The 8,602-nt window shown below is 48.6% G+C and overlaps 6 non-coding genes across 6 annotated transcripts; 4 read left to right on the top strand and 2 right to left on the bottom strand.

Annotated features, from left to right (window-relative positions):
• Positions 1-476: 476 nt before the first annotated feature.
• Positions 477-549, top strand: TRNAM-CAU. Its single transcript has one exon. It is a non-coding gene; the product is annotated as a tRNA-Met (tRNA).
• Positions 550-1,276: 727 nt separating this feature from the next.
• On the bottom strand, positions 1,277-1,348 carry TRNAE-UUC. Its single transcript has one exon. It is a non-coding gene; the product is annotated as a tRNA-Glu (tRNA).
• Positions 1,349-1,491: 143 nt separating this feature from the next.
• On the top strand, positions 1,492-1,564 carry TRNAM-CAU. Its single transcript has one exon. It is a non-coding gene; the product is annotated as a tRNA-Met (tRNA).
• Positions 1,565-2,289: 725 nt separating this feature from the next.
• TRNAE-UUC lies at positions 2,290-2,361 on the bottom strand. The gene has a single exon. It is a non-coding gene; the product is annotated as a tRNA-Glu (tRNA).
• A 143-nt stretch (positions 2,362-2,504) lies between these two features.
• TRNAM-CAU lies at positions 2,505-2,577 on the top strand. The gene has a single exon. It is a non-coding gene; the product is annotated as a tRNA-Met (tRNA).
• Positions 2,578-3,515: 938 nt separating this feature from the next.
• On the top strand, positions 3,516-3,588 carry TRNAM-CAU. Its single transcript has one exon. It is a non-coding gene; the product is annotated as a tRNA-Met (tRNA).
• Positions 3,589-8,602: the final 5,014 nt, after the last annotated feature.

Below are 8,602 nucleotides of genomic sequence, written 5' to 3'. Positions count from 1 at the left end.
AGTTTCTGGTGCCCGGGGGCCTATTTAAAGGCAGCAGCGTTAGCCATGAGTTGCTGGATGATCTTCAGCTTCCCCTGTGAGTTCCTGTGTTCCTGATATTATTTGATTTCTTCTTACTGACCCGGGAAATGCCTTGACCTGTCTTGTCTGCATTCCTGGCTTTGACCCTTGCTACTTTGACAACAAGGGAATGATTGGAGCTTACAATGGAAAACACAGCTTTGGAGGTTTCAGCACTAGGAGTGTGCGGGTCATTAAAATGTTTTGCATTTCCCATACCGGGAGTCGAACCCGGGCGAAAACCAGGAATCCTAACCGCTAGACCATATGGGAAAACTGTTAGCATTGGTATGGGAAAACTGCTAGCATTGGTATGGGAAAACTAGAGAAAACTAAAGTGAGAAAAAATAGTGCCGTCGCCATCATCTTCCAAGTATGATGGCCAGCTGTGACACGCATGTTCACTTAGCCATTCAGCCTCGTTAGCGCAGCAGGTAGCGCGTCAGTCTCATAATCTGAAGGTCGTGAGTTCGATCCTCACACGGGGCACTGATCTCTATACATTTTGTGAGTCTTGGGGTCCTTAATCCATAAAAAACAGTACTCTTCATCCCTCAAGGCTTGCAAGAAGCCATATGGATGGAAAAGTGATTGGCAGCTCAAGCTTTCAATGCTCCACCCAGCTGAAATCTTTAACTCTGCATCTATCAGACCTGGCAAGATACAATTTCTACTCACCTTAGAACAACAGAGGCATTTTCCACCTATGTGACATGCTTCCCTTCTTTTCATCACACAGAAAGAAAAAAGCAAAGAGGAATTCAAAGGGGCTTTTACAAAGGTGTGAAAAAAATGAATGATGTCTCTGTCAGAGAATGGTTGGTAGAAGATTGTCACGTAGAAATTCCCCATCATTGGCACTTAGAAATTTGCCAATGCGTGGATTAACAAGAACGGCCTGGAGAATTCATGTGCCAGTGCGCATGTGCTTACACCAAAGCGTGACAGTTTCTGGTGCCCGGGGGCCTATTTAAAGGCAGCAGCGTTAGCCATGAGTTGCTGGATGATCTTCAGCTTCCCCTGTGAGTTCCTGTGTTCCTGATATTATTTGATTTCTTGTTACTGACCCGGGAAATGCCTTGACCTGTCTTGTCTGCATTCCTGGCTTTGACCCTTGCTACTTTGACAACAAGGGAATGATTGGAGCTTACAATGGAAAACACAGCTTTGGAGGTTTCAGCACTAGGAGTGTGCGGGTCATTAAAATGTTTCGCATTTCCCATACCGGGAGTCGAACCCGGGCCGCCTGGGTGAAAACCAGGAACCCTAACCGCTAGACCATATGGGAAAACTGTTAGCATTGGTATGGGAAAACTGCTAGCATTGGTATGGGAAAACTAGAGAAAACTAAAGTGAGAAAAAATAGTGCCGTCGCCATCATCTTCCAAGTATGGTGGCCAGCTGTGACACGCATGTTCACTTTGCCATTCAGCCTCGTTAGCGCAGCAGGTAGCGCGTCAGTCTCATAATCTGAAGGTCGTGAGTTCGATCCTCACACGGAGCACTGATCTCTATACATTTTGTGAGTCTTGGGGTCCTTAATCCATAAAAAACACTACTCTTCATCCCTCAAGGCTTGCAAGAAGCCATATGGATGGAAAAGTGATTGGCAGCTCAAGCTTTCAATGCTCCACCCAGCTGAAATCTTTAACTCTGCATCTATCAGACCTGGCAAGATACAATTTCTACTCACCTTAGAACAACAGAGGCATTTTCCACCTATGTGACATGCTTCCCTTCTTTTCATCACACAGAAAGAAAAAAGCAAAGAGGAATTCAAAGGGGCTTTTACAAAGGTGTGAAAAAAATGAATGATGTCTCTGTCAGAGAATGGTTGGTAGAAGATTGTCACGTAGAAATTCCCCATCATTGGCACTTAGAAATTTGCCAATGCGCGGATTAACAAGAACGGCCTGGAGAATTCATGTGCCAGTGCGCATGTGCTTACACCAAAGCGTGACAGTTTCTGGTGCCCGGGGGCCTATTTAAAGGCAGCAGCGTTAGCCATGAGTTGCTGGATGATCTTCAGCTTCCCCTGTGAGTTCCTGTGTTCCTGATATTATTTGATTTCTTGTTACTGACCCGGCATGCCTTGACCTGCCTTGTCTGCATTCCTGGCTTTGACCCTTGCTACTTTGACAACAAGGGAATGATTGGAGCTTACAATGGACAACACAGCTTTGGAGGTTTCAGCACTAGGAGTGTGCGGGTCATTAAAATGTTTTGCATTTCCCATACCGGGAGTCGAACCCGGGCCGCCTGGGTGAAAACCAGGAATCCTAACCGCTAGACCATATGGGAAAACTGTTAGAATTGGTATGGGAAAACTGCTAGCATTGGTATGGGAAAACTAGAGAAAACTAAAGTGAGAAAAAATAGTGCCGTCGCCATCATCTTCCAAGTATGGTGGCCAGCTGTGACACGCATGTTCATTTTGCCATTCAGCCTTGTTGGCGCAGCAGGTAGCGCGTCAGTCTCATAATCTTAAGGTCGTGAGTTCGATCCTCACACGGGGCACTGATCTCTATACATTTTGTGAGTCTTGGGGTCCTTAATCCATAAAAAACACTACTCTTCATCCCTCAAGGCTTGCAAGAAGCCATATGGATGGAAAAGTGATTGGCAACTCAAGCTTTCAATGATCCACCCAGCTGAAATCTTTAACTCTGCATCTATCAGACCTGGCAAGATACAATTTCTACTCACCTTAGAACAACAGAGGCATTTCCACCTACGTGACATGCTTCCCTTCTTTTCATCACACAGAAAGAAAAAAGCAAAGAGGAATTCAAAGGGGCTTTTACAAAGGTGTGAAAAAAATGAATGATGTCTCTGTCAGAGAATGGTTGGTAGAAGATTGGCACGTAGAAATTCCCCATGATTGGCACTTAGAAATTTGCCAATGCCAATGCGCGGATTAACAAGAACGGCCTGGAGAATTCATGTGCCAGTGCGCATGTGCTTACACCAAAGCGTGACAGTTTCTGGTGCCCGGGGGCCTATTTAAAGGCAGCAGCGTTAGCCATGAGTTGCTGGATGATCTTCAGCTTCCCCTGTGAGTTCCTGTGTTCCTGATATTATTTGATTTCTTCTTACTGACCCGGGAAATGCCTTGACCTGTCTTGTCTGCATTCCTGGCTTTGACCCTTGCTACTTTGACAACAAGGGAATGATTGGAGCTTACAATGGAAAACACAGCTTTGGAGGTTTCAGCACTAGGAGTGTGCGGGTCATTAAAATGTTTTGCATTTCCCATACCGGGAGTCGAACCCGGGCGAAAACCAGGAATCCGAACCGCTAGACCATATGGGAAAACTGTTAGCATTGGTATGGGAAAACTGCTAGCATTGGTATGGGAAAACTAGAGAAAACTAAAGTGAGAAAAAATAGTGCCGTCGCCATCATCTCCCAAGTATGGTGGCCAGCTGTGACACGCATGTTCACTTTGCCATTCATCCTCGTTAGCGCAGCAGGTAGCGCGTCAGTCTCATAATCTGAAGGTCGTGAGTTCGATCCTCACACAGGGCACTGATCTCTATACATTTTGTGAGTCTTGGGGTCCTTAATCCATAAAAAACACTACTCTTCATCCCTCAAGGCTTGCAAGAAGCCATATGGATGGAAAACGGAAAATTGTATCATACTTACCAGTAATTTTCCTTTCCTGGTGCCTATCCATGGCAGCATACTAGTGATAGAGCTCCGCCTCGACTCCTCCCTCAGGACTAGTGAATAGAATAAATTAAAGGCATAGCCCCTCCCCCAACATTCTCCGTAATATAGAATACCGAGGGTGGGAGCGTATGCTGCCATGGATAGGCACCAGGAAAGGAAAATTACTGGTAAGTATGATACAATTTTCCGTTTTCCTGGTGCCTCCATGGCAGCATACTAGTGATAAATAACTAGCTTGACGCGGGTGGGATAATGCTTAACAATAAGAGTTTTTAATTAGAAGAGGACATAGCAGCCTGAACTGCCCTTCTTCCGAACTCCACCGTTGTAAGAGCTCCTGGGTCAATATGGTAGTGCCTGAGAAACGTGTTACGAGACGACCAGGTGGCTGCCCTGCACACCGTCTCCAGCGATACATTAGCCCTTGTTGCCCAGGAAGTAGCGACTGCTCTAGTGGAATGAGCATTCACTCGAGATGGAGGCTCCATATTCTACGCCCTGTAGGACCTCTGTATCAGCTTCACAACCCATGATGCCAGATTCCTGATGGAGGCTTCCTTGCCCCTGTGTTTACCAAAAGGTATGATGAACAGTCTCTCCGAGATTCTGAAGGAACTGGTGGCCTCTAGATAGGCCTTGAGTGTCCTGGACACATCCAGTTCGTGGCAGGATTCTGTATCAGTATCTGCGAATATTGGTAGAGCCCAAGGTTCCAGCAGGTGGCTTGAAGAGGCGACCTTCGGCATGAACCCTCTAAGTGGGCGAAGTTCCACCCTGTCAGGGAAGAAGGAGATGTGGTCTTCCCCAATTCCTAAGGAGTGGAGTTCTGAGATCCTCCTACCGGAGGTGATGGCTAGCAGAAACGTTGTTTTCAACGTTAGGTTCCATAGGGTTATTTGTTCTACTGGAGCAAAAGGTTGGATTGACAGAGCCTCGAGGACCAGAGACAGATCCCATTTAGGAAAGGATCGTCTAGCAGGTGGACGGATCTTCAGGACGCCTTTAAAGAAGATGACTAGTAAAGGATCTTCTGCCCACCTTCTACTGGTTGCGGCTGAGATTGCTGCTACCTGAACCTTGAGGGAGCTTAGACTAAGGCCTAGGTCAAGTCCTGTCTGAAGGAAACCTAATACATGGTTTGTAGAGGGAACAATAGGATCAAAGCCCTTATCGGCTGTGTAGGATAAGAATTTATCCCAGATCTTCGAATATATAGTATTCGTTGTAGGTTTCCTGGCCTTTAGGAGGGTTGAGATGACCCCTGACGAGCAGCCTAGGGACTCGAACCTTCGCCTCTCAACTTCCAGACTCGAAGGTCCAACATCTGAGGGTTTGGGTGAAGCAGTTTGCCCTGCAGCAGAAGTTGAGGGAATGCTGGAATCTTGACTGGCGGACTCATACTGAGACGCATGGCAAGTGGAAACCAAGGTCTCTTCGGCCAGTACGGGAGTATCGTCAGTACCTGCACTGATTCCCTGAGTAACCTCAGGAGAAATTTGAATATCAGTGACCGCGGAGGGAAGGCATATGCCGTGGAGAACCTCCATGGGCATGTCAGGGCATCCACTGCTTCGGCTTGCGGATGTGGAAACCGGGAGACAAACCTGTCCAGCTTGGCGTTCTCCGAAGAGGCGAACAGGTCCACCTGTGGGGGATCCCAAGAGTTGGCAATCTGACGGAACACCCGCGGGTGGAGCGTCCACTCGTTGTTGTCGTAGAATCTCCTGGACAATGCGTCTGTTTCCCTATTCAGCTTGCCTGGGAGATATACCGCTCGAAGGTCCAGGAGGTTCTTCTCTGCCCAAAGCATGATCGGCTCTACTTCCTTGAGGAGCGACCTGCTGCGCGTGCCCCCCTGCTTCTGCAGATAAGCCACCGCTGCCCTGTTGTCTAGGCGAAGCAGAATCCTCTGACCCTTGACTTGGGATGTCAGGGAAGTTAGTGCCATAAAGGCTGCCCTCAATTCTAGGATGTTGGACACTACGCCCTGGGTGGAGAATGACCATTTCCCTTGTACTCTGGATTCCCCGCAGTGGGCTCCCCAGCCCTGTCCGCTCGCATCGGACGTAATTGTGGTCCAATGAAGGGACCCCAAGTGACGGGGTCTGGAGAGGTTCTCTGGATCTGTCCACCATTGAAGACTCCTGCGCATCAGTCCTGTAATCAGGATCGTCTGGGACAGTCGACGTTTCCTCCACTGCGTCAAGAAACCAGTCTGAAAGAATCTCAGGTGCCAATGGGTCCATGGGACCATGGGGATGCAGGCAGACATAGTGCCAATGAGGCTCAGGCATTGTGAGGCCGTTAAAACCGGACTCTGGATGATTTTGATCATTTTCTGGATGATAATCTCCCTCTTTGGTGGTGGTAACGACACTGTACCCCTCAGGGTGTTGAATGCTGCGCCCAAGTAGACCATCTGTTGAGTTGGTGTGAGTTGGCTCCCTTAGAGTTTGGAGCAGAATGGTTCGATGGCACATCAGTTGCTCTGGACTGCTTGCAAGGAGTAGGATGTTGTCCAGATAATGATACACCCTTAAGCCCTTCTCCCTCAGGGGGGCTAGGGCAGATAATAGGATCTTGGAGAATACCCTGGGAGAGGTGCACAGCCCAAAGGGTAGAGCTTGGAACTGAAGGTGAGTATGACCCACTGCAAATCTCAGGTATTTCTGCAATGTAGGCTGGATTGGAACATGCAGGTATGCGTCCTGGAGATCGACTGAGATCATCCAATCTAACGGCTGGACTGCTTGAATTATTGTCTGCAAGGATTCCATCTTGAAGCTCTCGGTGTGAATATACTGGTTGAGCCTCTTCAGGTCTATCACAGGCCTCCATCCGCCCGTCCTCTTGGGGACGAGGAATAAGGTGGAGTAAAAACCCGTGAATTGCTCTGCCAAGGGCACAGGAATGGCTGCTTCCTGGCGCTGGAGTGACACTAGAAAATCTCTTAGAGCTTGAGCTTTCAGAGGAGAAGATGGAATTTCCGTTCTCTTGAACGAGCTTCGAGGTGGAGTTTGAAAAAACTTCCAAGAGTGCCCCCATTGGATAGTGGACAGAACCCAGGGGTCCTGGCAATGGGTGGCCCAGGCCGAGGTGAAATGTTTTAGCCTGGCTCCCACCGGGAGTGTCAGGGATGGTTTGGCGTCAAAAAGACTGCTTTTGCTCCTGAGGAGCCGGAGGGGCTTTCATCTTCCTGTTCAAGAAGGATTGCTGAGTGCCTCTCCAAGGTCTTCTGTTGTCTCTGAATTGACCCGAATTTCTGAAGTCTCTTGGATCCGAGCGGCGGAACCTAGAGGGACCGCCTCTGAATCTTCGTGTTCTCCTGTCCTGTGGAAGCATACCAGACTTCCCTCCTGACAGCCTAGAGATTGCGTTATCCATCTTATCTCCAAAAAGCGCCTTCCCATCAAAGGGAATCTTGCACCAGGTCTGTTTGGATGAAAGGTCAGCTGACCAAGGCTTCAGCCATAAGGCCCTCTTTGCCATCACAGAGTGTAGCATAGATCTTGCCGAGCATCTAATGGTATCAATGGCAGCCACTCCAACAAAATCTGCCGATAGCCTGAGTTCCTCCAAGGCTTTTATTATGTCTTCTGTAGGAACGTTCTGACGCAGAGCAGTCTCAATGTTATCTGTCCATGACCTAATGGCATTAGAGACTGACGTGAGGGCGATGGCCGGTTTACAAGCCGCTCCTGCCGCTAAGTAGCTCCTCTTTAGTTCCAGGTCAATACGCCTGTCTAGGGGATCCTTGAAGGAGGTGGAATCCTCCATTGGTAAGGTCACGTTTTTGGCAAGGCGTACTACTGATGCATCCACTACAGGCATGGAGTTTAGCGCCTGTGTTCCAGACTCTGGTAAGGGATACAACTTGTTGAGCCGGCTCAAAGAGAACTTTTTATCAGGCTTTGCCCATTCGTTAAGAATGACCTGGCTAATTTCCCCCATTAATGGGAAAAGAATCTGCTTCCTCTTGAGAAAAGGAAAATAGCTTGTCGCCTCCTGAGGGGGATCATCCGCCTCTTTCCAGGAGATTGCTGACTTGACTGCCTGGATAAACGGGTTTACCAGGGAAAAGCTGAACCCTGAGGGCTCTGACTCCTCTGCTGAGTACTCCGAGTCATCTCCGGGTGAGGAGTCTCTGCCTGACCGATCAGTCGGTAGTACAGGCGGCCCGACTGTTGAGGGGCCCGGGAGACTGGATTCCACATTCTGAGCCTGTGGTACCTGCGAGGTCGGCTGAACAGGGACTGAAGCCAAGAGCTTGGAGAAGGAGTCCCTCATAGCTTTGTCCAGCAGTTCTACTGCATGCCGATTTTCCTGCTCGCGGTTGGACGCATAGTCCGTAAAGCAGTCCTTACAAACTACCTTGTCGGGTAGTGGCGTAGCCCCGCATGTCCAACACTTCTTCTTTCTGTGGCTTCTAGAAGATGGGGAGTGATCATGACCCCTGGATCTTGACCTCTGTGATCTATGACATGGAGATCGGGATCTTCGCCTTGATGAGTGGGACCGGTGTCGCGAGGAATCAGATCTGCGGACTGGGCTGTCATTGTCACGAGATCTTGATGACTTTCTGGTCCTCTTGGAGTGGGCAGGGCTACGGTGTAAGGAACTCACGTCAGAAAACAGTGAGGGCACTTTTTTTTTTTTTTTTTAAATACTCACGTATTGTTGGTCCATACCTAATGGTGTGAGGATCTTTGTTATGTGGCGAATGACTCATTGCAGAGCTTGGGCGGAAGGATCGGCTGCGAGAAATATAGAGAGGCCGAAAAAAAATAAGTGAGAGACTAAACAAAAAAGAAGAAAGAAGGCACCTGTCTGCAACCTTCAGACAGGTGCTGATATGCTGGCACCTTCC

The sequence above is a fragment of the Rana temporaria genome, chromosome 3, assembly GCF_905171775.1.
Source record: "Rana temporaria chromosome 3, aRanTem1.1, whole genome shotgun sequence".
Lineage (NCBI taxonomy): Eukaryota > Metazoa > Chordata > Amphibia > Anura > Ranidae > Rana > Rana temporaria.
This window is presented reverse-complemented; position numbering and strand designations above follow the sequence as displayed.